Here is a 27,409-nt window from a genome sequence, read left to right as displayed (position 1 = left end):
ATAGAGTGTGTGTGTGTGTGTGTGCGTGTATACACACATATATACTGGTATATATGATTATAGCTTATTTCCCACATAAAGTGAATGGATCAACATCTCTATATAATACTTAGAGGATTACCTAAAAATATTATCCCATTATATTCAGGTTAAGTACTAGCTATATTCAAAACTGCCAAAGGCAATTCATGCAACTGGTGAGTAAATGTGATCAATAATACAACCAAATGGGGCATCTGGGTGGCTCAGTCAGTTAAGCAACTGACTCTTGATTTCAACTCAAGTCATGATCTCAGGGTCTTGAGACTGAGATCCAAATCCGGCTCCCTGCTCAGCAGGAGTCTGCCTGAGATTCTCTCCCTCTCCCTCTGCTCCTTCCCCACTAGTGCTCTCTCTCTCTCAAATAAGTAAGTCTTTATAAAAAATAATAACACAACCAAATATTCTACAACTTGGCAAATTTTCTCGTTCCACTGAAATTTTAAGCTATTTACCAGAAATTTAGCAGATAAAATTGTACAACCCTAAAAAAGATTACATAGTTTTCCTTAAAAGTAGATAGACAAAACACACTTGATGCATAGAGTAACAATGACACCATTTCTCAAATCTATCATACTAGAAAGCAGTTTCCCAAATAATTCTCCAATTGTTAAAATTAAAAAAAAGTAGCCATTAAACTAAAATAAAAGCATTTTTTCAAAAACAAAAAATCCGAACTACAAATCTTATTTTGCACCTTGTTTATAAATTTTTGTCTCCATTTTTCAGTTTGCTGCTTCATTGATACAAAAGAAAGTTCAAAATCTATTTCTCCTCTTCCTGTTTAGGCATCTTATTTTTAGCATCATACTCTACTCAGACAGGAAAAGCACACAAAATTCTACTGAACTTATACACCATTATTTTCTGTCAACAGTCCTTTTTTTACATATTACACACATTATTTATACTCTTATCTTAAAAGTAATACAAACTGTGGCACATCATATTCGCCAAAGATGGCTACAACGGCAGATTCCATCCCATATGCCCTTCTTCTAATCAGATGCTAATACTCCTCCCTTGAAGTGGTGTGGTCTGTATCTACCCCCTTCTTTGAACCTAGGTGGACCTTTAGGACTACCTCAACCGACAGAAAAAAGCAGAGTACTACTATGTGACTTCCAAAACAAAGTCAAATATGCCATGCAACTTCATCTTGCTCTCCTGGGATGCTCTTTCTTGGAACCTAGCCACCACGCTGTGAGGAAGCCAAGCAACCAAAAGGAGAGGTCATGTGTAGGTGTTGTGGCTAACAGCCCAGGCTTAGGCCCCTACCAAAAGCTAGCATTAACCACCAGACATATGTATGAGTGTGCCAAGCCCTCGAACAATTCCAGTGCCCCACCATCAAGCTGCCCCCACCCTTCCAGCTACTTCATCTTAGGCCACATGTTAACAGAGACAAGCTGTTCCCACTAAGCAGGTCTTGTCCAAATTACAAGTACCTGAGCAAAATAAATGACTGGTAAGTTTTAAACTACTAGTTAGGGGTGGTTTATTATGTAACAATAGGTAACTAACACAAGCTCATAAATATAATTTGAAAATACACAAAAAGAGAAAGAAGAAAAATTTTAATTACCCTAAGTTTCACCACTGTTAGCATTTTGACACATATTTACCATCAAGAAAATATTTTGCTGCACTCAATTAATATTCCAAATGCTTTGTTTTTACCAGGATAAAGGGCTAAATTTTTAAAGACAGTCAACTGTTTTCATCTAACAAGAAAAATATTAGCATTCATTCTACTTATCTTTACTGTCTCTTTCACATACCTGTCCTTAGTGAGGTGTCTGAGGATGGCTTGTACACCAATATTCCAATCTATGCATGTGAATCAAGATCGTAGGTTGGAACAGGAGCCACACTGGACCTCCTCCCTAGAAGAAGTTGCTGAAGCTCCAAATCTGAAATTTTTAAGGAAAGAAAATGCTAAATATAAAACATTTCTTTTTTTTTAAGATTTTATTTCAGAGAGACAGAGTGTGTGTGTGCGTGAGAGAGCAAGAGCAGGGGGAAGGGGCAGAGGGAGAGAGAAAAGCAGACTTTCTACTGAACACAGAGCTGGATACGGGGCTTGATCCCAGAACCCCAAGATTATGACCTAAGCTGAAGTCAGACACTTAACCAACTGAGCCACCCAGGCATCCTCAAACATTTCCTTTCAATCATTTATAACTCCATCTTTACAACTGAATGGGGGCTGGTAGAATGGGTTAGGATTACATGTAAGTAATGCACAGGTTTCACTGAAAGTGGAATTGGGTAACGTGGATTCAAGTCCCAGCTCTACTTCTTCCTACATATATGATCTTACATAAGGAACAAATTCTGTATGTCTAAGTGTCGTCATGTGATGAAGACTAAGGTGACTGGATCAAAACTTTGGGCGAGCAGTCAGTTCTAAACTGGGTTCTAAACTCAGTTATTCTGCCTTGCTGTAAGAACTTTGATACTTTTCTGAGCTCAGATATATCATCTCTAAAGAAAGAGGGTTGCATTAGATAACGGTTCCTGAAATCTAATCTTTAAAAAGATGCCAGCCACGACCGAAAGTGGGTGTAGAGTTACAAACTGTGCTTACTCTGAGACTGTCCTTCCTACTTTTTTCTGGTATCAAAATAGCTTCTTTTATAAGTCAATGTGATAGACAGTACTAATTGTTTTATAAATAAAGAGTCAAAATCAAAAGCTGTAGCCCTATGTAAGCACCATAGAATTCTTTTTAGAAATTCTTGTGTCTCTATGATTTCCATGAGCTCTAAAATCCCCTCTAACATTCTGTGTATCCATTTGCTACTCAACTAGTTATTTTTTAGGTACCCAATATGTGACAGGTACTCTACTAGTTGGTGGGGGAGCCCCAAAATAAATAAGATTAGTTCCCACTCTAAAAAAAAATATCTCCCAATCTAATATGAAATTTATATACATAAATCCCAAAGACAACATAACAGGTTAAGTTTTCTAATGGAGATGCTTTACACCTTTTAAGAGGTAAAATAGTGGAAGGATTTTTAAATTAAGTAGAATTTTATTTTTTTATTTATCTTTATTTTTTATTTTTTAAAGATTTTATTTACTTATTTGACAGAGATACAGCAAGAGAGGGAACACAAGCAGGGGGAGTGGGAGATGGAGAAGTAGGCTTCTTGCCAAGCAGGGAGCCCGATGCAGGGCTCGATTCCAGGACCCCAGGATCCTGACCTGAGACAAGGGCAGACGCTTCATGACTGAGCCACCCCGGCGCCCCTTTTTCTATTTTTTTTAAAGATTTTTTCTTTTTAAGTAATCTCTACACACTACATGGAACTTGAACTCACAACTCTGAGATCAAGAGTTGCACACTCCACCAACTGAGACGGCCAGGGGCCTCAAATTAAGTAGGAATTTAAAGTGAGTTTTATAGTTGTATGAGGAATTACTTAACCTCTTTAAATTTCAATTTCCTGATATGCAAAACAGGAATGATTACAGAAAACACAGAGTTGCAGTAAAAAGATAAGATGCTCAAAACAAAGGCCAATCCACCCAAAAGGTTGGCTTACACACTTTCCAGAAGACAAATTGAAAATATATCATGTAGGCATGCCTGGGTGGCTCGGTGGGTTAGGTGTCTGCCTTTGGCTGAGATTATGATCTCTAGGTCCTGGGGTTGAGCCCCATGTTGGACTCCCAGCTCAGTGAAGAATTTCCTTCTTCTACCTTTGCCTCTCCTCCTGCTAATGCTCTCTCTGTATCTCTCTGTGTCTTAAATGAATAAATAAAATATATTTTATTTTATTTTTTTTTAAAGATTTTATTTATTTATTTGACAGAGAGAAATCACAAGTAGGCAGAGAGGCAGGCAGAGAGAGAGGAGGAAGCAGGCTCCCTGTTGAGCAGAAAGCCCGATGTGGGGCTTGAACCCAGGACCTGGGATCATGACCTGAGCCGAAGGCAGCGGCTTAACCTACTGAGCCACCCAGGCGCCCCAAATAAAATATATTTTAAAAATTAAAATACAAGGGGCACCTGGGTGGCTCAGTCATTAAGCATCTGTCTTTGGCTCAGGTCATGATCCCAGGGTCCTGGGATTGAGCCCTGTATCAGGCTCCCTGCTCAGCGGGAACCCTGCTTCTCCCTCTCCCACTCCCCCTGCTTGTGTTCCCTCTCTCACTGTCTCTGTCTCATAAATATATAAAAATCTTAAAAAAAATTAAAAAACAATAAAATAAAAAGCAAAATAAATTCACCAGACAATGCAATAGTGTGGTCCTGAATACGAAGAGTACCAGCCCCTAACATTAATTAAGCACTTACTATGTGCCAAAAACTCTTCTAAGCACTTTCCATGGATTATCTCACTTAATTCTTACAAGAACCCTTATGAAATGAACTATTTATATGATCATTTTTTAATAAAGTTGGACACAGAAAAGTCAAGTTACATCCAATATCATAAAACTACTAAGAGATAGGGTTAGGATTTTTAAAAAAAGAAAAAGGAAAAAATCCAGCAGCATGACTCCAAAGCCCCCCCCTTTTTTTCTGAAGATTTTATTTATTTATTTGACAGACAGAAATCACAAGTAGGCAGAGAGGCAGGCACAGAGAGAGGGTGAGGCAGGCTCCCTGCCGAGCAGAGAACCCGATGCAGGGCTCGATCCCAGGATCCCGGGATCATGACCTGAGCCGAAGGCAGAGGCTTTAACCCACTGAGCCACCCAGGCGCCCCAAAGCCCCCTTTTTCATTTTTATTTTTATTTAACTAAACAACTTTACAAAAAAAAAAAAGAAAAAGATTTTACCAGAACTAGGAGTATTTGCTTCTAATGATTTTTTTTTAACAGAACAAGGAGTCTTTTAATATGTGTGCTAAACACAAATACATAATATAGTCCCTCCCCTTGAAGGACCTATATACCAATGTGGTGGTATTATTAATAAGTGGTAACATGAATAAGTAATATCCTAACTTTATTTTATTATTTTTTTAAAAGATTTTATTTATTTATTTGGGAGAAAGAGACAGAGATAGCAACAAGTGGGGAGGAGAGGGAGAAGCAGGCTCCCTACTGAGCAGGAAGCCTGAGGCAGGGCTCCATCCCAGAACCCTGGGATCATGACCTGAGCCAAAGGCAAATACTCAACCAACTGAGCCAACCAGATGCCCTTTTTATTATTATTTTTTTTTATTTAAATGGGCATGGGGCTTGAACTCACAACCCTGAGATTAAGACCTAAGCTGAAATCAAGAGTCAGATTCTTAACCGACTAATTTTATTCTTTTAAATTTAATTATCTCATTGTTAGGCTTATCTGCAATTTCTCTTCTCATTTACTTTAATTCCAGGTATTACTATCTTGAGTTTTCAGAATATACAGGAAACGCTTATGCAGTCCTAAAGGAAAAATCAGTTTAAAAATGGAAGATAATAGAAACTTAGAAACTTATTTGTATGGAAATTTACATTCAACTAATCACATTTTTTAAAAACTCCAAGAATAAGAACATCTGAGGGACACCTGGGTGGTCAGTTAAGTGTCTGCCCTCAGCTGAGGTCATGATCCCGGGGTCCTGGGATCAAGGCCACATCAGGCTCCTGGGCCTGCTTCTCCCTCTGCCTGCTGCTTCCCCTGCTTGTGCTCACTTGCTCTCGTTTTTGCTCTGACAAATAAGCAAATAAAATCTTAAAAAAAAAAAAAAAAAAAAGAACAGCTGAATTATATTTCCAATACACGCTCTAAAAAATTTTAGATGTAACTTGCAAAATGTATTTTTAGCCAACAATGTGCTTCATTTCATTTCTTCATTGGCCTGATTCTAGAACAGACTATAATGTCACTCTGATGTTTTACTTGAGCTTTAACAGTTGTGTTAAAAGAGAACTAAATACAAAAAAAAAAACCCAAAAACAAACAAAAAAAGAACCTTACAGAGAAAATAACAATATACGTAACATAATAAATGCTGTCCAAATATACAGAAATTGAATTGTTAATAGAGAGAACACTTGACATGTATTTGATTATAATGAACCATTAGAATTAAAATAGTCATATTCTGTCCATGATTACACTTCATATCTTTCTGCGTCCATAACAACACAATAACCTAAAATTCTCCGTACTATACTGTAACTATTTTCAAGGAAGCCAATATTCCAGTAACACTAATCAAGGGGTCATAATAATATGAAGATTCACAGTAATTTTCCCAATATCTTCATGTTGGAGGAGGCCAGATGCTATATTAAAAGGGAAATATGAACATGGATTATTTCTAAAATTGTACCAGAAAGGGGGGAAAAAGTTTAAATTTCTTTTTTTTTTTTTTTTAAGATTTTATTTATTTGAGAGAGAAAGAAAGAGAACAAGCGGGGAGGAGAGGGAGACAGGCTCCGCCCGATGTAGGGCTCGATCCCAGGACCCTGAAATCATGACCTGAGCCAAAACCAGACGCTTAACCAACTGAGCCACCCAGGTACCCCAAAAGTTTAAATTTCTTGAAAACACAAATGGAAACACTAGCACTGTGAATTCACAGCACTAAATAAAAGGTTGCTGGTTCCAAGACTGGTTTGCCAAATTTTTCCCTACAGATAAATGTTCAATACCCACTGAACACTCCAAAATTAAGAGTCTTGCTAATTCTATGAAGTAAAATGAACTCCCAGCTTGATTTATGTTCCAAGTAGCTGTCCCCAGAGGAACAGATAGGAGAAAGGCAACTTAAGCACAACAGTTAAGTTTTATTCAGACCTGGAAAACAAAGAAATCTGACATACTTCCCACACAGAATGTGCCTATGGGGAAAAAAAAAAAACAAAAACCTATATTTTCTATTTAAAAAAAGGAATTAGGGGCACCTGGGTGGTTCAGTAGGTTCAGCCTCTGCCTTCGCTCAGGTCATGATCTCAGGGTCCTGGAATCAAGCCCCGCATTGGGCTCTCTACTCAGCAGGGAGCCTGCTTCACCTCCAAACCCGCCTGCCTCTCTGCCTACTTGTGATCTCTGTCAAATAAATAAAATCTTTTTTAAAATTTTTTTAAAAATTAAAAAATTTAAAAAAGCATGTATTTTTACATTTTTTAACTACAAGAACTATGCCAATTAGAGTAATTATAAAAAGGGGAGGAAACCTTTCCAAATACAAATAAATCCTCCTAGTCAAAACTTAACTCATAAATTGTTTACCTGACTAGATATTTACTTTCATCATACCTGAAGATCTTCATCTCTTTCACTTCCTAGAATCTTTTCATATGTTTTAGACCCACTCACCATCCAATCTCAGTTCTGAATGCCATTCAAAAAGCAGGTGATTACCTCCTTAATACCCCCTCTTAAAATATGGCCATTAACATCTCTTATAATTTCATTTCACCAAAGCCAAGTGTGGTGTGCTACTCACAACTCCAAGCCTGTGTTCCATAGCTCCAAACCATTCTTGGTATGATTAGTTTCTTCTATGCCAGAAGAAATAAGTGCTTCCAATCTTTATTGCACTTACATTGAAACAGGAAAGAAATGAAAAGGAAAGAAAAGAATAAAAGTACAGAAAAGACAAAAAAATCAGGGACCACATATGGCAACAAGATAGAGAAAAGAACAGAGGTTAATAGTAATCACAAGTCTCAAAGAATGTGATTTAGGGACTTAGAAAAGGCAAAAGCAACTTCAAAAGCAAAGAGCAGAATAACAACTGAAGCAGCATCCATTTCAGAAACTTCCAATGATGACAGTGCGAGAAATTCTGAGAGGCACCTAGGAGGCTCAGTTGGTTAAATGTCTGCTTTTGGCTCAGGTCGACGATTACCCAGGGTCCTACCCAGTAATGAGCCTACTTCTCCCTCTCCTGCTCCTCCTTCTTGTGTTCTCTCTCCCTCTATCAAATAAACAAATAAAAATCTTTAAAAAACAAAAAAATCTGGGTGCCTGGGTGGCTCAGTGGGTTAAAGCCTCTGCCTTCGGCTCAGGTCATGATCTCAGGGTCCTGGGATAGAGCCCCACATCGGGCTCTGCTCAGCAGGGAGCCTGCTTCCTCCTCTCTCTCTGCCTGCCTCTCTGCCTACTTGTGATCTCTGACTGTCAAATAAATAAATAAAATCTTTTAAAAATAAAAATAAATTTAAAAAAAATAATAAAATAAAAAGAATTTTAAAATAGGGGCACCTGGGTGGCTCAGTCAGTTGGGCTGAGGTCATGATCCCAGGGTCCTGGGACAGAGCCCCACATCTGGCTCCCCACTCAGCGGGAAGCCTGCTTCTCCCTTTCCCTCTGCTGCTCCCCCTGCTTGTGAGCTCTTTCTCTCTCTCTCTCTCACTGTCTCTGTCAAATAAATAAATAAAATCTTCAAAAAAATTTTTAATAAAAAATAAAAAGAAATTTTGAGAACAAGTAAATTTTAGAATATCTCTGAGCTGAGATACCTGTCTAGCTCAGGTGGTATAGCATGTGACTCTTGATCTGAGAGTCATGAGTTCAAGCCCCACAGTAGACTTGAAGACTACTTTAAAAAAAAAAAAAAGCTGTTTAATGTATCATTTCTCTCACCTACCATATCCTACATATCTGAATTAATAAGGAACAAGGAAATACATCCCTAACCCTTAGAAATCAATAAAAAGCAAATCAGGTTCTAGCATGAGTCTAGAAAAGCTTTCATTGTTCTCTATGAAGATCTTCACTAAAAATAAAAATGGTTAGAAGCACCTGGGTGGCTCAGTTGGTTAAGTGACTCTCGGCTTTGGTTCAAGTCATGGTCTCAGGGTCATGAGATCGAGCCCCTCTCCCCTGGTTGGGCTATGCACCCAGCACAGAGTCTGCTTGAGACTCTCTTTCCCTCTCCCAATGAACTTCCCCCTTCCCAGCCCCACTCACACTCCCTCATGCTCTCTCTCAAATAAACAAATAAATCTTTTAAAAATTAAAGATTAAAATAAAGTTTTGATTCCTCACCTTCCTTCTACACCTAATTTTCCCTACCTATATTAGATTTATCCAAAACATCGATGTAATCAGTTCATGCAGAGGTTTCTATTTCTAAAAAACATTTCCTAGAAATCTATTATATACAAAAAAATTACGTAAAGGTTGAATCAGGGTGGGGAAAGAATACCAGAACAAGGGACCTAAACAGATACCATAAAGGACTATAAAAATGTAAAGCACCTAGGGGTGCCTGACACTCAGTTGGAAGAGCATGCAACTCTCAAGCTAGAGGTCAAGTATGAGCCCTCAATTGGGTGCCGAGATCACTAAAAATAAATAAACTTTTTAAAAACAAGACATCTACACTGCAAAAGCCATTGTGAAAGAAAGCTAAGACACAAATGACAATTAGGAAAATATCTACAATACAAAAAAGAGATTTAATACCCTTAACATGTAAGAAGTTCTGCATGGGCAGATATACATGAAAATACAGCTTACAAAAGAAGAAATAAAAGCATAAGCACAAGATGTTAAACTTCAGTAGTAATCAAAGAGATGCAAATCATTTTTTTAAGGTTTTATTTATTTATTTGAGAGAGAGAGAGAGTGTGAATGAACAAGAAAGAGAAAGGAGCAGAGGTAGAGGCGGAGGTGGAGTGAGAAGCAGATTCCCCACTAGGCAGGGAGCCTGACATATAAGAATGGAGCCCAGAACCCTAAGATCATGACCTGAGCCGAAGGCAGACACTAACAGACTGAGCCACCCAGGCACCCCAAAGAGATGCAAACTATTATCATTATTATTTCAGACTGACAAATACTAAAAATATCAGTAAGAGCCATTGTTCCCCAAGGTATATGGAATCTAGCACTCCTATTCACTACTGCTGAGATTATATCTAACAACAGTTTATCATCATAAAAGCTCTCAGGAAAATAACCACACTTCAAAATATGCCCATCCTTTGACCCAAGAGCCCCACTTCTAAAAAATGTATTCTAAGTAAACAGATGTGTACAAGCATATATGGACATAAGAGCTATTACATATGCTCAGTACACAGCAGATGTTCAGTAGATCTCTGATGAATAAATACTATTGTTGAATGATGAATCATAGTATTGTTTATAATAGCAAAACTATTACCATTACAGAATGTCTACAAATAAACCATGATATATTCATACTTTAAAATCTTACACAGCCATTAAAAATGATAACACAATTCTATAATTATTAATTAGAAATACATCTATAATAAGTTATAGATGTTTAAAAAAAATAGTAAAATGTATGGTGGTTCCTCAGAAAAAATAAACATGGAATTACCATATGATCTAGCAATTCCATTTCTGGGTATATACCCAACAGAACTGAAAGCAGGTACTTAGATATCTGAACACCAAAGTTCATAGCAGCATTATTTATAATAGCCAGAAGATGAAGACAACCTAAATGTCCATTGACAGATTAACAGATAAACAAAATATAGCATATACATATAATGGAATATTAGCCTTAAAAAGCAGTGTTTTCACACATGCTACGACACAGAGTAATCTTGAAAACATTATGCTAAATGAAATAAAACCAGATACAAAAGAACAAATACTGTATGATTTCCTGTCTTCGAGATACTCAAAGTAGTCAAATTCATAGAGAGAGAAAGTAGAATGCTGGCTGCCACAGGCTGGGAGGAGGGGAGAATGAGGAGTTACTGCTTAATGTGTACAGTTTCTGTTTGGAAAGATAAAGTTCTAGAGATAGATAGTAATTATGGTTGCACAACAATATGAATGTACTGAATGCTACTGAACTGTACATTCTTAAATGATTAAAACAGAAAAAAATGGTTAAAACAGTAAATTTTGGGTGCCTGGGTGGCTCAGTGGGTTAAGCCTCTGCCTTCAGCTCGGGTCATGATCTCAGGGGCCTGGATCAAGCCCCGCATCAGGCTCCCTGCTCAGCAGGGAGCCTGCGTCCCCTCTCTCTCTGCCTGCCTCTCTGCCTACTTGTGATTTCTCTCTCTAGCAAATAAATAAATAAATTATTTTTAAAAATTTTTTAAAAACCAGTAAATTTTATGTTATTATATACTTTACTACAATAAAAAAAATTAGAGGGGCGCCTGGTTGGCTCAGTCTGTTAAGCATCTGCCTTTGGCTCAGGTCATGATCTAAAGGTGCTGGGATGGAGGCCTAATCAGGCTCCCCTGCTCAGCGGGGAGCCTGCTTTTCCCTACCCCCCAACCCCCGCTCATGCTCCTGCTCGTGCTCTCTCCCCCAATTAAATAAAATCTTTAGGAAAATGAAATTAAATTTAAAAATTGTAACAATAACCATAACACATCTTCTAGACTGGAGAAAACCTTTGTGTTTATTATTTTTGAGTCCTATGTTCATAAAAAGTGAGATTAAAAAAATTGCATTACTTTGGTTATTCCTGTTTCCAGTCCTATTCAGCACTCCCTACACAAGTCATCAGGAATAGTACCAAACGTATGCCAGTCGGAATGGATAAAATCACCATCACAAGAAAAAACATGTGTTGGAGACAATATGGAGAAAAAGGAACCCTTGGTGCACTGCTGGTAGGAATGCAAACTAGTGTAGCCACTCTGGAAAATAGCATGGAGGTTCCTCAAAAAATTTAAAAAAAGAACTACTCTATTATCCAGCAATCCCACTAGTGGGTATTTACCCAAAGAAAAGAAGAACACTAACTCAAAAACACTTCTATGTCTACGTTTATAGCAGCATTATTTACAACAGCCAAGATACAGAAGCAACCCAAGTGTCCGTCAATTATTGAACGGATAAAAAAAGACACACACAGAATACTATTCAGCCACAGAAAAGAACGAAATCTTGCCATTTGCAACAACATGAATGGAGCTAGAGAGTATAATGCTAAGCGAAATAAGTCACTCAGAGAAAAACAAATACCATGATTTCACTCATATCTGGAATCTAAGAAATAATACAAAAGAGCAAAGGGGAAAAAAAGAGAGAGGGGGGCAAACCAAGAAACAGAGTCTTAGTAAGAGAGAACAAACTGATGGTTACCAGACGGGAAGGGAGAGGGAGATGGGTTAAATAGATGATGGGGATTAAGGAGTGCACGTATCTTGAGGAGCACAGAGTGTTGTGTGGAACTGCTGAATCACTATAATGTACACCTGAAACTAACATAATACTGTAGGTGAACTGGATTTAAAAGAAAATCCTGTATTAAAAAATAGCACCAAATGTAAATATTCTTCCTCTGAGGTTCAAAGCACAGCTCTGTAAATTACAGTTTGCATACATATTCTAAACAGACACCAAGACAGAGTTAAAACATATAGCTTCTGTGTTTTTTACTAACTACTTAAGATGAAAGTCAAATTCCTATGTAAATTAACTCTCATACTCTTCAGCAAAAAATTGAAGCTATCTAGAATATAGAAAAGTAAAGAACCCAAGTAAGAGGAAATATCTCAAATATCTAATATGGACATTAGAAAGTCACCAGAGGGGCACCTGGGTGGCTCAGCGGGTTAAAGCCTCTGCTTTCGGCTCAGGTCATGATCCCAGGGTCCTGGGATCGAGCCCCACATCGGGCTCTCTGCTCAGCAGGGAGCCTGTTTCCTCCTCTCTCTCTCTGCCTGCCTCTACCTACTTGTGGTCTCTATCAAATAAATAAATAAAATCTTTAAAAAAAAAAAAAGTCACCAGAAAACTGAAGAATAAACTACTGAGATCTGGGCCTTTGAGAAGTCAGTAAGAGGAGGAGCCAAGTCTGATATGAAAGTGAACAAAGCACACATCAAGAACAGAAAGCTCCAACCAATCCTATCTCACCCCTCACATTCTCTGAAGAGAATGGTGGGACTCTTGCATAACTCAAAATATCTGGTTAGGGCATACTTAGGGAATTCATCCCACAAAGGAATGGCAGGTACTTAGGGGATGAACCCAAATCCAGTCCTAGCTGAATCTTTACTGAGCTCAAGAAACCAGGTGTTTCCAGGTGTAGGAGCAGTGTTCTGCTTAGCCAGGTGCACTCTCACCTCATGAGATGTTGCCCTCTGGCACCCTCTGTAAGCAAAGGGAAGTCAGGTCAACACACTGCTCTCCACAAGAGACCAAGATAACTATTTTAAACTGTGAAAACATTTAGGTCACAATTAGCACTTAGAGAGAAATAAAATGGAAAGGATGAGTGCACCATGTCTGTTAAGGATGAATATCGATCTACTGATCCTCATTTTTCTTTCAACTCTATGCATGCATGGGAGGGTCACCATCAAAAATGTTTAAAATTTGGGGCATCTGGGTGGCTCAGTTCTTTAAGCATCTGCCTTTGGCTTGGGTCATGATCCCAGGTTCCTGGTATCAAGCCCTCTGTGGGGCTCCCTGCTAAGTGGGGAGTCTGCTTGTCCCTCCCCTCTGCTCATGCTTTTTATCTCTAACAAATAAAAAAAATCTTTTTAAAAAATGTTTAAAGGGGTACCCAGGTGGCTCAATCGGTTAAGTATCCACCTTGGGCTCACATCCTGATCTCAACGGTTTGGGGACAGAGCCCTGCATCGAGCTCCCTGCTCAGTGGGGAGCCTGCTTCTCCCTCTGCCCTTCCCTCCCCCACTCGTGGCTCTCTCTCTCTCTCTCTCTCTCTCAAATAAATAAAATCTTTAAAAAATAAAAATTAAAAATTAAAAAATGTTTAAAATTCACTGTTGTAGGGAAATATTTGTACATGTGCACCTAAAGATAAGCAAGAATATCTCTGTAATACCAACAAAATGGAAAAAAACAATGTCCATCTTTTTTTTTTTAAACAATGTCTATCTTTAGGAGAAAAGATAAACTGTGGTACAGTCATATACTAACACATATACCTGAGAAAATAAATAACAGTTACACATATTGATATAGGTGAATCTTAAAAACATAATATTGATTAGCCAAAGCAAATAAATATATGTAGTAAAACAAAACAAGAATATATGTATACTATGATTCCATTTTTACAGCTAAAAAAGAAGCAATACTAAATAATAAATTTTTGAAATATATACAAATGTGGTAAACTTAAGGAAGGAAATAACAAACAAATCAAAACAAAAATTCCAAACAGTTTTATCCCTGGTAGAGAGACAGGTGAATGGAAATCAAGGAGAAACATACCATCAATACTGGTAATGTTCTATTCCTTAACCTGGGTGATGAGTTCACAGGTATTGGTTTTATTATATGCTTCATTACTTACATACACAACACCATATTCTTGTCTGAGTATCATATACTTCATAATGGGAAGGGAAAACAAAAGGAAAGAGGACAGACATAACATAGATCAACATCAACATCCTATCTCTCTTGAAAGGCAAGGTAGATTTCCATTAAATACAGGCTCCACCCAGAAACTTCACTAAAATAAAATTTTTTTGTTTCAAGAGCACAAACTGGGGTGCCTGGGTGGCTCAGTCAGTTGCACGTCTGACTCTCGGCTCAGGTCATAATCTCAGGGTCATGAGACTGAACGATCGAACACCCCCTACCCTGGCTCCGTGCTCACCTGGGCTCTGTGCTCAGCCTCAGCTCAGAGTCAGCTTGGGATTCCTCTCTCTGCCTCCCTGCCCCTCCTCCTACTCACGTGGCATGTACTCTCCCAATAAATAAATAAAATCTTTAAAAAATAAAAGAAGAAGAGCACAAACCTGAAATGAGATGCAAGTAGGTAATTTACCTATCCTCAGTTTTCAAAACTTACGATAATGCCTAATATAAAAGAAAGAAAAGTAACTTAATACATTGTAATACTGAAATGTTCAGGTATAACCATCCCAGCATTCATTATAAGGAAATTGACACTTGCACACATACACAGAAATGCCGTGCACATGACATCTACAAATGTAGACTGAAACAATTGAGTTGTATTAGAGAATCAGATGCCAAAAGGGTCAATGCCATTGGTAATGATTTTCCAAAAACAGTTAACAACTCTTGTTAAAGTTCTGAAGAAAACAAAGTATAATCTGCCCTCCGTTTACTAAGTAGTTCCATTCCTAGAAAATTTAGTGTCTATTAAAACCATGCAAAAAATTACTGTGTTTAAATGTATAACAGAATTAGCATTAAGTAAGTACAAACAGGTTTTTCACCTACAAGAGCTGGGAAAAAGTTCAAAAAATCATGCAGAACTGTCTCAGACACTGTGGAATGTATGGCATTCCTGGTTTCTGCTCATTGAATGTAATGCTGCACCTACCCCACCCTAATCATTGTGGCAACCAAAAGTGCACCTTCAAAGATTCAAAGATTCATAGGGGTCCTGACCCCACTGAGAACCAGTGACTTCCAGAAAGGCTAAGTCCCAGTGTGGTTTCCAGACAGCCTTTATTTTCACAACACCATAAAGCTAAAGGAAATGATAAAGCCTACCCAATTTCTAACTTTGGCAAAAACAAGTGGAGCCTGGTTGGCTCAGTTCTTGGGGTCATGAGTTTGGGCCCCACATTAGGTAGAGAAATTACTTAAATAAAAACTTTAAAGAAAAAAAAGAATTCCTCATTCAGTGAAGAAATTTATTATTAGAGAAAGTATAAAGGCAGATTAAAACCCAACGATCAAAAATAAATAAATATATATTAAAATAAAATAAATACATAAATAAAACCCAAGAATCCTCACCTCCAAAGAAAGTGACACATTAAGCCAAAGTTTGGCAATTTTTTCACCCATCTGAAAGCAATCTTTGAGGAGTGTTATTTTTGCAAAATACAACAAAGGTGCCAATTGAAAAATACTGTAATACTCAAAAAGTATGTTACAGTTTACAAAGCATACTTAATTTTAATCTTTATAATAATTCTATTAAGACAGATATCATTATTTTTTTAGTATTACTTGTAAGGAGAACAATCTCAAAAAAATTCAAAGTCACAGAGCTGGTAAACTGAGAGACAGGACTTTAAGCCCTCTGATTTCAAATCCTATGTTCTTTCCATCAAACTATACTGCTTCACAAAGATTCAATACAGCAATACAGATTAAAAAAACTCTTCAGGTACATCTGGGTGGCTCAGTCAGTCAAGCGGCTGCCTTCAGCTCAAGTTATGCTCCCCAAAGTCCTGGGATCCAGCCCCACACAGGGCTCCCTGCTTCTCCCTCTGCCTCTGCTGCTCCCCCTGCTTGTGTTCTCTCTCTTATTCACTCTTTCCCTCTCAAATAAATAAATCTTAAAAACAAAACAAAAAAACTCAGCCAATATAAGAGAAGTGTTAATGGCAAAAGAGCAACATAAAGCATCCTGAGCTATTCTGAGTACAGCGGACTACCTAGAGTAGCTATTTCTCAATACGAGAATTTTTTTAGTACTTTTTTTTTTTTTAAGTAATCTCTATACCCAACATGGGCCTTGAATTTACAACCCCAAGATCAAGAGTTGTATGCTCTACAGACGGAGCCAGGCAGGCAGCCCAGAACAAAGGTAAGATCTTAGCAATTACCATGACATAGAGTATCTAATTACTTTCCAATATCAAAGATTCTGGATCAGGGTGCTTGAGTGACCGTCCTCTGAGCCTGCCATCAGGCTCCCTGCTGAGCAGGAATCCTGCTTCTACCTCTCACAGCCCCCCTGCTTGTGTTCCCTCTCTCAATGTTTCTCTCCCTGTCAAATAAATACTGTAAATAATGTATCTCTAAAAAAAAACAACTCTGGATCATAATTTTATTCAATCTTCTACTTAATCCAACATTCCACTATATTCCACTATATTCCACTATAGATTCTGACAGTTAAAAAATTAACAGTCTTTTTTAAAATCTTTCCATGTGAGGGTACCTGGATGACTCAGTAGGTTAGGTGACCAACTTGATTTTGGCTCAGGTCATGATCTCAGGGTCCTGGGATCCAGCCCCATATCTGGCTTTGCACTCAGCAGGGAGTCCACTGGAGGATTCTCTCTCCCTCTCCCTCTGCCCCTCCCCACACCATGCACTTTCTCTCTCTCTCTCTCTCTCAAATAAATAAATAATCTTTAAAAAAAAAAAAAAAAAAAAGGATGGGGCGCCTGGGTGGCTCAGTGGGTTAAGCCGCTGCCTTCGGCTCAGGTCATGATCTCAGGGTCCTGGGATCGAGTCCCGCATCGGGCTCTCTGCTCAGCGGGGAGCCTGCTTCCCTCTCTCTCTCTGCCTGCCTCTCCGTCTACTTGTGATCTCTCTCTCTGTCAAATAAATAAAATCTTTAAAAAAAAAAAAAAAAGGAAACAAAACCCTTTCCATTTGGAAAGAAATGCATAGCCATTAAGAACTTCATAAAAAATGGCGCCTGGGTGGCTCAGTCATTAAGCATCTGCCTTTAGCCCAGGTCATGACCCCAGAGTCCTGGGATGGAGCCCAGCATTGAGCTCCCTGCTCAGTGGCATGCCTGCTTCTTCTCTCCCACCCCCCTGCTTGTGTTCCCTCTCTCGGTGTGTCTCTGTCAAATAAATAAATAAAATCTTAAAAAAAAAAAAAAAAGAATTTCATAAAATCTCAGTTTAGCCAAAGTGTCTCTAACATAGTCCCTCGATTAGTCCTCTCAGAAAAAGTTCTCTAAAGTTTATTTGAGAAAAACAACATGAGAAGATGGCATATTGAATTAGTTCTCATTCATGTAGATTAACTTTAAAACTCTAAATGGTGGGGCGCCTGAGTGGCTCAGTGGGTTAAGCCTCTGCCCTCAGCTCAGGTCATGATCTCGGGGTCCTGGGATCGAGCCCCACATCAGGCTCTCTGCTCAGTGGGGAGCCTGCTTCCCCCTCTCTCTCTGCCTGTCTCTCTGACTACTTGCGATCTTTGTCTCTGTCTCTCTCTCTCTCTTTCTCTCTGTGTCTCTCTCTCTCTGCACCAAATAAATAAATAAAATCTTCAAAAAAAAAAAAAAAACTCTAAATGGTGCTGTGCTACGCTTCTTAATTGATAATAAACTTCCATAGTTACAAACATCCATATCCACACAACAGTTTATAAGACAAGACAAAAATAAAAACAAGGGCATACACTCAGGGCTTGATGTAAGAGGAAAAGGAAGTAGTATGTCTTATTATTTCAGCTGAAGAAATAAGGAAGTAAGATCATTTATCAGCAAGCACAATCTTCTTAGACACATCTCCAAAGGGCAGAATAATATACCAAGGTTTCCCTAAAGAAGAGTGGACAATAATCTACATGACTCATCCCTCCACTAATTTGAACACAAAACTCAAGAAGAAAGAATAATTTGACATTTCTATTTTAAAAGAAAAAAATTTTTTTCCATTTATACTTCTAAATTCACGGGTAAAGTTTGACTGCAGTGAAGACTTTGGGAGTTACAACATGAAAGCATATCAGTTATAAACTATATGCAGCACACAAGCCGCAAGTCTTACGTATTTTTTTAAATTTTATTTTTATTTTTAAGTAACGCAGGGCTCAAGCTCACAAACTTGAGATCAAGAGTTGCATGCTCTACAGACTGAGTCAGTCAGCACCCCTGTCTTATAATATTTTATCCCTCCTTTTTGTTCCTCTTTCCCAAAGAGGAACTTTACTCAGTCATAACTATGGATGTCTAAGCCAAAATCTCTACTTGAAACAAGACCTTATTTTCTCCTTCATGTACAGTTACTTCCCTTTTCCAGGCTTGAAATTCAATCCATTACAACTTCTATAATCTCTGTGATATCTATATCTAATGCACTGACTTTTTCATTAGTAGCTAATAGAAAGTGTATGCAATAGAGCTTAAAAGAATTATCAATCACTGGGCGCCTGGGTGGCTCAGTGGGTTAAAGCCTCTACCTTCAGCTCAGGTCATGATCCCAGGGTTCTGGGATCAAGTCCCACATCGGGCTCTCTGCTCAGCAGGGAGCCTGCTTCTCCGTCTCTCTCTCTACCTGCCTCTCTGCCTACTTGTGATTGCTGTCTGTCAAATAAATAAAATCTTAAAAAGAAAAAGAATTATCAATCACCTAAATATTTCTAAAATGTTACCACAAATACAAAGAACTAAACACTTCAGCACTTTATTATATTGAAAAAAATTATAATTCATCTTGAAAAACCTCCAATTCAAAGTTGCTAAGACACAGATTAAAATTAGATTTAAAGATATCACCCAAAAGCCCCAATAATGCACCATAATCCCCAGATACATTTGCAAAAATTTCAAATACTGACTGACACCTGTTTTAGGGTTATTACATATTATATATATTATATACAGATATCTTTATCTATATAGATATAGATATATCTGTCTAAATAAGAATCAATAAGGAATTATAGGAGTCACACAGAACATAACAGCTGCCATATATACAGCACTTACTATATGTGAAGCATTGTTCATAGAATTCAGATACAAGAGTGTATATAACCTCATTTCATCAGCACAAAATACAAGAGGTAAGGGCTATAATTCCAATTTTAAAGATGAGAAACTGTAACTTTGAAAGATCAAAAAGGCTTCTAGTTGGCACAGTAAGTTTATCCAAGAAAAATATGCAAATGTGTCAAATACATAAATAAATAATGTATAACTAGCTCAAAAAATAATACACATATCTCTCGAGAAGTGATAGGGAACATAACTACAAAATGGTAAGCAATGATGAAGCCAAAAGCCCACAAGGGTCCTTGTCCAAAAATAACCACCTGGGAGTTTGGCTTCCCTGGGGAAAAGGGACTAAAAGTCTTCCATACAAGTAAGACAAAGGATTTCTCAGAGCTAGGACTCAAGTAGCGTGCCATATAAAGAAAACAACTTGGGGGGGGGGTGCCTGGGTGGCTCAGTGGGTTGAGGCCTCTGCCTTCAGCTCAGGTCATGATCCCAGGGTCCTGGGATCAAGCCCCGCATCGGGCTCTCTGTTCAGCAGGGAGCCTGCTTCCTCCTCTCTCTCTGCCTGCCTCTCTGCCTGCTTGTGATCTGTCTGTCAAATAAAGAAAAAAAAAAAAAAAAAAAAAAAACAACTTGGGGCACCTGGCTGGCTCAGTCAGTGGAGCATGTGACTCTCAATCTCAGGGTTCTGAGTTCAAGCCCCAAGTTGGCTGTAGAGCTTATTTAAAAATAAGAAATTTAGGAATGTCTGGGTGGCAGAGTTGACCGAGCATCCAACTCTTGGTTTCAGCTCAGGTTATGATCTCAGGGTCATGAGACAAAGCCCTGTGTCAGGCTCTGTGCTCAGCTCGGAGTCTGCTTGAGACTCTCTCTCCTGCTCCCTCTGCCCCTTCCCCACAGCGTACATTCACCATCTGTCTTTCTCTCTCAAATAAATAAATCTTTAAAAAAATAAAATAAAATCTTTGAAGAAAAGAAAACAACTTGCCAACTCTACCTAGGACTACGGTTCATAGTAAGTAACTTCCACAAAGGTTGCAAGACACACACACAGTTTCAAAATCAAGAAAGTAACCAGGATAAGCAGTTCGCTCTGAAAACTGGTGCGGCAACATTCACACTGGCACCAGTGTCTCTGAGGGGCAGGAGCTCTAAGCCTGGCTCTAAAACTAGGGTCCAGAGGCAAGGATAAAACTTATACTACAAGGAGAGAGGAGAACACAGAGGGACAGGGAAAGTTTCCTGAGTCTCAGTAATATTTAATATATCTGTAAAGGGGGTAATATTCAAAATATATAAAGAATGTATACAAGTCAACACCAAAAAGACCCCAAATGTTCTGGTTAAAATAGGCAAAGGACCTAAATAGGCATTTTTCCAAAGAAGACATATAAATGACCAATAGACACATGAAAACATGCTCAACATTACTAATCACCAGATCAGAAATCAGCTCATTCCATAAGGTAACCAGAAAAAAACTACCATTCTTAAACCTTTCCTACCTTCCCAACAAACCAAAAGCACAATGAGGTACCACCTCACATTAGTCAGAATGGCTATTATCAAAAAGAAAAGAAATAACAAGTGTTGACTGAGGATGTGGAGAAAAGTGAACCCTCATGTACTGATGGTAGGAATGTAAGTTGGTGTAACCTCTGTAGAAAACAGTATGAAGGTTCCTCAAAAAATTAAAAACACAAATACTATATGATCCAGTAATTCCACTACTGGGTATTTACCCCCCCCACCCAAAACAAAAACAAAAACAAAAACAAACCCCTCAGTATTATTCAAAAAGATATGGGGTGCCTGGGTGGCTCAGGGGGTTAAACCTCTGCCTTCGGCTCAGGTCATAATCTCAGGGTCCTGGGATCAAGCCCCACATCAGGCTCTCTGCTCAGTGGGGAGCCTGCTTCCCCCTCTCTCTCTGCCTGTCTCTCTGCCTACTTGCACTCTCTCTCCCTCTGTCATATAAATAAATAAAATCTTTATACACACACACACACACACACACACACACACACCCGTGTTCAATGTGGCATTATTTACAACAGCCAAGACACAGAAACAACCTCAGTGTCCATCAAAAGATGAATGGATAACGAAGATGGTGGTGTACACACACATGAATATTACTCGGCCGTAAAAAAGAATGAGGTTTTGCATTTGCAACAACATGGATAGACCCAGAGGGTATTACGCTAAGTGAAATAAATCAGACATTAAAAGACAGTCGCCACATGATTTCACTTATATGTGGCATCTAAAAAACAAAACAAAACAGAAACAGGCTTATAAATACAGAGAAGAAATTAGTGGTTGCCAGGAAAGGGCGGGGGGCAAATAGGTGAAGGGGATTAAGAGGCACAAACTTCCAGTTATAAAAGAGAAGTCACAGAGATGAAAAGTACAGCATAGGGAATATAGTTAATAACAGCCTTGCATGGCCACAGACGGTAACTACACTTAAATGACGCGCACCACATGATGTCCAGAATTGTTGAATCACTGCACTGTGTACCTGAAACTCATATAACATTGTATGTCAACTGTACTTCAATAACAAAAACTTACAGAAAAAATAGAAAAATAAAAAATAGAAAATAAAATTGTACTTTCCATAAAAAACTATGTAGAAGACAACTAAATCTGCTATTGTATCTAAATGACACTCCAGTCTCCATTTCCTAAATGTATAACTATTAAGCCTTTCTGGTGCTTCCTCACACCCCTGGTATTTATAAGATAAATCCTCATTCCTTAAGGTAACCAGAAAAAACCTACTATTCTTAAACCTTTCCTACCTTCCGAACAAACCAAGAATCATGATAATCTGAAAAGACTGGGGTTTTTCTTGAGTTTTTATTTATTTATTTAGTAATCTCTACATCCAACATGGGGCTTGAACTCACAAGCCCAAGCACACTCCTCTGAGTCAGCCAGGCGCCCCAGCAAAAGGTTGATTTTTTAAAATGCAATAAAGTTACAAAAACCTATTTCTAGCTGGTAACCTCTGACAATTCCAAAACTTAAGCATCCATTTCCCACACCTAAAGAAAAGTGTCTTTTTTTTTTTTTAAGATTTTTATTTATTTATTTGACAGAGAGAGAGATCACAAGTAGGCAGAGAGGCAGGCAGAGAGAGAGAGGGAGAAGCAGGCTCCCCGCTGAGCAGAGAGCCCGACGCGGGGCTCGATCCCAGGACCCCGGGATCATGACCCGAGCCGAAGGCAGAGGCTTTAACCCACTGAGCCACCCAGGGGCCCCGAAAAGTGTCTTTATAACTAAATTTGTTGATTATGCCTAAGCAAACTTTAAGTGATGCAGGATCTCTCAAATTTAGCCTTCCTATTTATCAACTAGACACAGTCCTATTATCAACCAGACACAGGACTTTCCTACCACTAGGAAGGGAGTGGTTTCCAGCTTTAGGATGACACAATTAAAGAGTTCCAAATAGGAATTAAAAATAGTCTCTAGAAGGAATAACTCAGAATAAAAAGTGTGTTTTAGTAAAACAAGGATCAAATTAGTAATCCATCACTTAAATTCTAGACCTATCTCTGCTAACAACTAGCTGTGCAACTTTGGCTAACCTAACCGAGACTTTAGGTTCTTTTTTTTTTTTTTTTTAAGATTTTATTTATTTATTTGTCAGAGACAGAGCAGAAGCAGGAGAAGTGGCAGGCAGAGGGAGAAGCAAGCACCCTGCCAAGGAAGAAGCCAGATGCACAAGACTCCATCCCAGGACCCTGGATCATAACCTGAGCAAAGGCAGACACCTAACTGACTGAGACACCCAAGTGTCCCTCTTTTTCTCTACTAATGCTAACATTGTAACATTCTTTTAAACATATGATAGCAACGTTTGCTACACATAGACAAATTCAACATTTACACATTTCTAGAGTTTCAAACAACTTTATAAATGCTAATGATGCTTGTCTACTACTCCTGCACCCCCAAAAGCCACATAAGTAGAATCTAAAAACAAACATTTTGAGACAGTTTTCCAAAATACTTTTTAGTATGGTAACATATGCTAGAACTTTAATTAAGATAGAACTTACACTGAAATTCACTTTTTCTTTAAAGATTTACTTATTCGAGAGCTCACTCACTCACGTGTGCGTACATGAGGGAGAGGAACAGAAGGAGAGGGAGAAACTCAAGCTGCTGCTAAGCACAAAGCCCCACTCAGGACTCAATCTGATGACCCTGAGATCACGACCTGAGCCGAAATTAAGAGTCAGACGCCCAACCTACTGTGCCATCCAGGTATCCCTGAAATTCACTTTTAAGTGTACATTTCTGAGTTTGAAAAATACACAGAGTCACCACAATCAAGATATACAACAGATACAGGCAATATAGAATACCCCAAAAAATTCTCTCATGCCCTCCCTTCCTGCCAACCACTGGTCAGTTTTCTGTCCTTTTAGTTTCATTTATTCCAAAGAGTGTAAAAATGATCTGAGTCTGGCTTCTTTCACTGAGCATAATGCATCACTATCCGCCCATGCTGCTGCATGCACTGCCAAATGGTAGTCTACTGTACGGAGGTTCACAGTTGCCATAAATGTGAATTTGTCTCCAGTCTGGGGCATTAGCACAGATGAAGTTTTCGTTTCACTTGAGTAAATACCTATTAAATCTATTAGATCATTACAATAAGTGTGTGTTTAACTGTATGTGAGAACCAGCCAAACTCTTTTCCAAAAGACTGTACCAATAATAAGAGTTTTTTAATGGTTTTAAAGAAAAATAAGTTTAGACCTTATGTCACCAATTTCATAGAAAGATCCTAAATAGAACCAGGTATTTTTCAGAAAAAATTATTTTCCTGTGTCCTATATATAGAAAGTTAACAAAGGAAGTCAATTTGATAAATATTCACATTTATCAAATAGAAAAAGATTTTTTAATAGACTTTAAAATGCCTTGTTTTAAATCACACTCCTAAGCTCTATAGGTCAGAGACTGTGTGTGTTTAAATCAATTTGGCTAAAATGTGGATTTAAACTGTCTATTTAGGGGCACCTGGATGACTCAGTCAGTTGAGTGACTGACTCTCGGTTTCAGCTCAGGCCAGGATCTCAGGGTCGTGAGACTGAGCCCCCTGTGGGACTTTGCACTCAGTGGGAATCTCCTTCCCTCCCTCTTCCTCTGCCCCTTTCCCCAGGGCACACAAGTATGTACTTGCTCTCTCTCAAGTAGTCCTAAAGGGGGGGGGCAATTTAAAATTTAAAAACTGTCTATTCAGAATGGGAGATTCTACGGGGCACCTGAGTGGCTCAGCCAGTTAAGTGTCTGCCTTCGGCTCAGGTCATGATCCCAGGGTCCTGGGATGGAGCCCTGTGTTGGGGGATCCCTACTCAGCAGGGAGCCTGCTCCCCCCTCTCCCTCTGCTGTTTCCCTGCTTGTGCTCTCACTCTCTCTCACTCATGCTCTTTCTCCTTTAAATAAATAAAATCTTTGGGAAAAAAAATAGAATGGGAGATACCAAGCGGCTAAGTCTATACAAATTCTGGTTATTTGGGACATAAATGAGAAAGAAGACATATAATAAAAGATTTGTTCTTTCCAACTCACTTGTTCAACAGTCCCTCAGAAATAATTCGTGGTTCTTAATGAAACTACCTACTTATGAAACCCTCCACTTTCTTCCTATCATTCCCCTAGTTTCACTTGTCTTTTTTATCCAGTACAGATTTCACAGTTCATCGATATAATCAATCACTCCTTGCACTATATTTACTGTTGCCCATGTCCCTCTCCTTCACACTCTCCTAGCAAAACTCGTTAATCTTCTCCATGACCACGACAGAACAACAGAATATTGAAGAAAATCACATAACCAGTCAGACTGATTATTGTCATAAATTCACAACTAACAACCTCAACCACAACAATATTACTCTAAAAGCTCCCTGTTGTGGCTGTCTTGTAACTTTTCCTCAATCCTTAAACATTTCACCCACCTCTCCATTTCTCCCACTACTTAATTTACAATACCTTCATTAAGAAAACAGAAGCCATCAATGAAAGCTCCCTATTTTTTCCACAACCAAATCTGTAACATCCCTCCCAAACTGAACCAGTCATCTTCTTCTCCACTGCTTTAAAATGAATAAGCATCTCTGATTATTATTTTTTTAAGATTTTTTATTTTGATAGAGAGAGTGAGAGCAAACGTGAGAGTGAGAGCAGGGAGAGGGGCAGAGCGAGAGAAGCAGAATCCCAAGCAGACTCTACACTGAGCTCAGAGCCCAAAATGGGGCTCGATCCCAAGACCCTGAAATCATGACCTGAGCCAAAACCAAGAGCCGGATGCTTAACTGACTGAACCACCCATGCGCCCCTGATTCCTATTAAATGACCACTGAAGTTTGCCCTTTGTATTCTCTCTTTCACTTAGAGGTTTCTTTCCTTCCATAATTTACTCTCTCCTAGATCATCAAATCTTTCCTCCTCTACAAGATCATTCTCATTATCATGTAAACATGTACCATTACCTCCCATATTTACATATTTGTAGAGCATCCCATTATTCCCTACACAGCTATGCTCCACCTCCTCCCCCATTTGTTACCCTTTAGAGCCTCATTCCTCAAAAATTATCAGTTCTCACAGTCTCTAATTCTCAACTTTCCATTTACTATTCAACCTGTTCCAAACTGGTCTACCTCCACAAGCTCATTGAAACTGCCCCTTGAACAGACAGCACACTTAAAGGAATAAATGAAGAGAGCTTAATGGAGAGACTATTTACAAAAGTGTGGTCAGATTAAAGTAACATATATAGAGAGCAATCAAGAAAAAAAAAAAAAAAGAAGCTATTACCTTCTGTAAACTACTAGAAGGTACAAGGCGTACAAGTTTCACCTCTCTGAAGCCTGAAGTTATCAAAACCAGAAAAACCTATGGCGGTGGAAAAGGTACCCTGCAGCTACAGGTAAAAGGCATGCAGTTTTTACCTACACTGGAGCCACATAGGGAAGAGGAAAGGGAATAAATACCCTAAGCTCTTTTTCCTTCCACTGTCCAATCTCCTGCCAATTGTATCTCCACTGGCTGTACACAACACGAAGTCAGAAGGAAAAGAAGCCTGGGTAATATAAGCCATAGAGGTTAGCCTTCTGAAGCACAAAGCAGAGAAGAAAAGGGCAAAAATAAATCTGGAGAAACATATAGAGATGATCAACACATTATCATCAGTAATTTCTATTTTGATAAATCACACTGGTACTGTTTCTCCCTCTCTTCTCTTGGGCTTCCATGACATGACAAATCCTGGTTTCTCTCGACATAAACTCCATTCCCCTCCTCACTAGAAGGAATATTTGGAGTTCCTCTGAGCTCAGTACCAGACAGCCAATCTTACCCTTTCCTCATGTCTCTCAATACCATCTATATAATGACAATTTCCAGCATCGCCTCTCCTTAAGTTCCAGCCTCCCATATCCCAACACTATCATTTAGATGTCACTTGGAAATTCACAGATCCCAAACAATGATTCTCATCCTCTTAATAAGTTATTTTCCTAGGCCTCTTATATCTTAATACCAAGCCAGAAACTTGGTAATAAGTTTTGATTCCTTTGATTTCTTTTTCTCTTTCACATCTAATCCATCAGTAAATCTTGAAAATTCTATCACTAAAATATATCTGAATTCATCCACTTCTGTCTCTACTTTCAACACTCTTCTAAATTGCTCTTCCTGCTTTCTCTTCTGCTTCTCCCTAAAACCTAAGTATCAGATAATGGCCATGATAATCTTTTAAAAATGTGTATCATCGGGACGCCTGGGTGGCTCAGTTGGTTGGACGACTGCCTTCGGCTCAGGTCATGATCCCGGAGTCCCGGGATCGAGTCCCACATCGGACTCCCAGCTCCATGGGGAGTCTGCTTCTCCCTCTGACCTTCTCCTCGCTCATGCTCTCTCTCACTGTCTCTCTCTCAAATAAATAAATAAAATCTTAAAAAAAAAATGTGTATCATGCTCTCACTCTTGATTTCACCTCAGGTCATGATTCCAGGGTCTTGAGATTGAGACCTGAATCAGTCTCCCCACTCGGCAGAG

General features: G+C 38.7%; 1 protein-coding gene across 1 annotated transcript in view; it reads right to left on the bottom strand.

Moving 5' to 3' along the window:
• Nucleotides 1-27,409, bottom strand: part of LOC111148519 (NUMB, endocytic adaptor protein) — a 187,584-nt gene that overhangs the window by 145,339 nt on the left and 14,836 nt on the right. Inside the window, exon 2 of the mRNA XM_022505138.1 lies at nt 1,824-1,955. The gene's annotated coding sequence lies outside the window, so the exon portion shown is untranslated. The remainder of the gene's footprint in view (nt 1-1,823; nt 1,956-27,409) is intronic.

Source organism: Enhydra lutris, unplaced genomic scaffold, assembly GCF_002288905.1.
Source record: "Enhydra lutris kenyoni isolate GAN:26980312 unplaced genomic scaffold, ASM228890v2 scaffoldscaffold20, whole genome shotgun sequence".
Lineage (NCBI taxonomy): Eukaryota > Metazoa > Chordata > Mammalia > Carnivora > Mustelidae > Enhydra > Enhydra lutris.
This window is presented reverse-complemented; position numbering and strand designations above follow the sequence as displayed.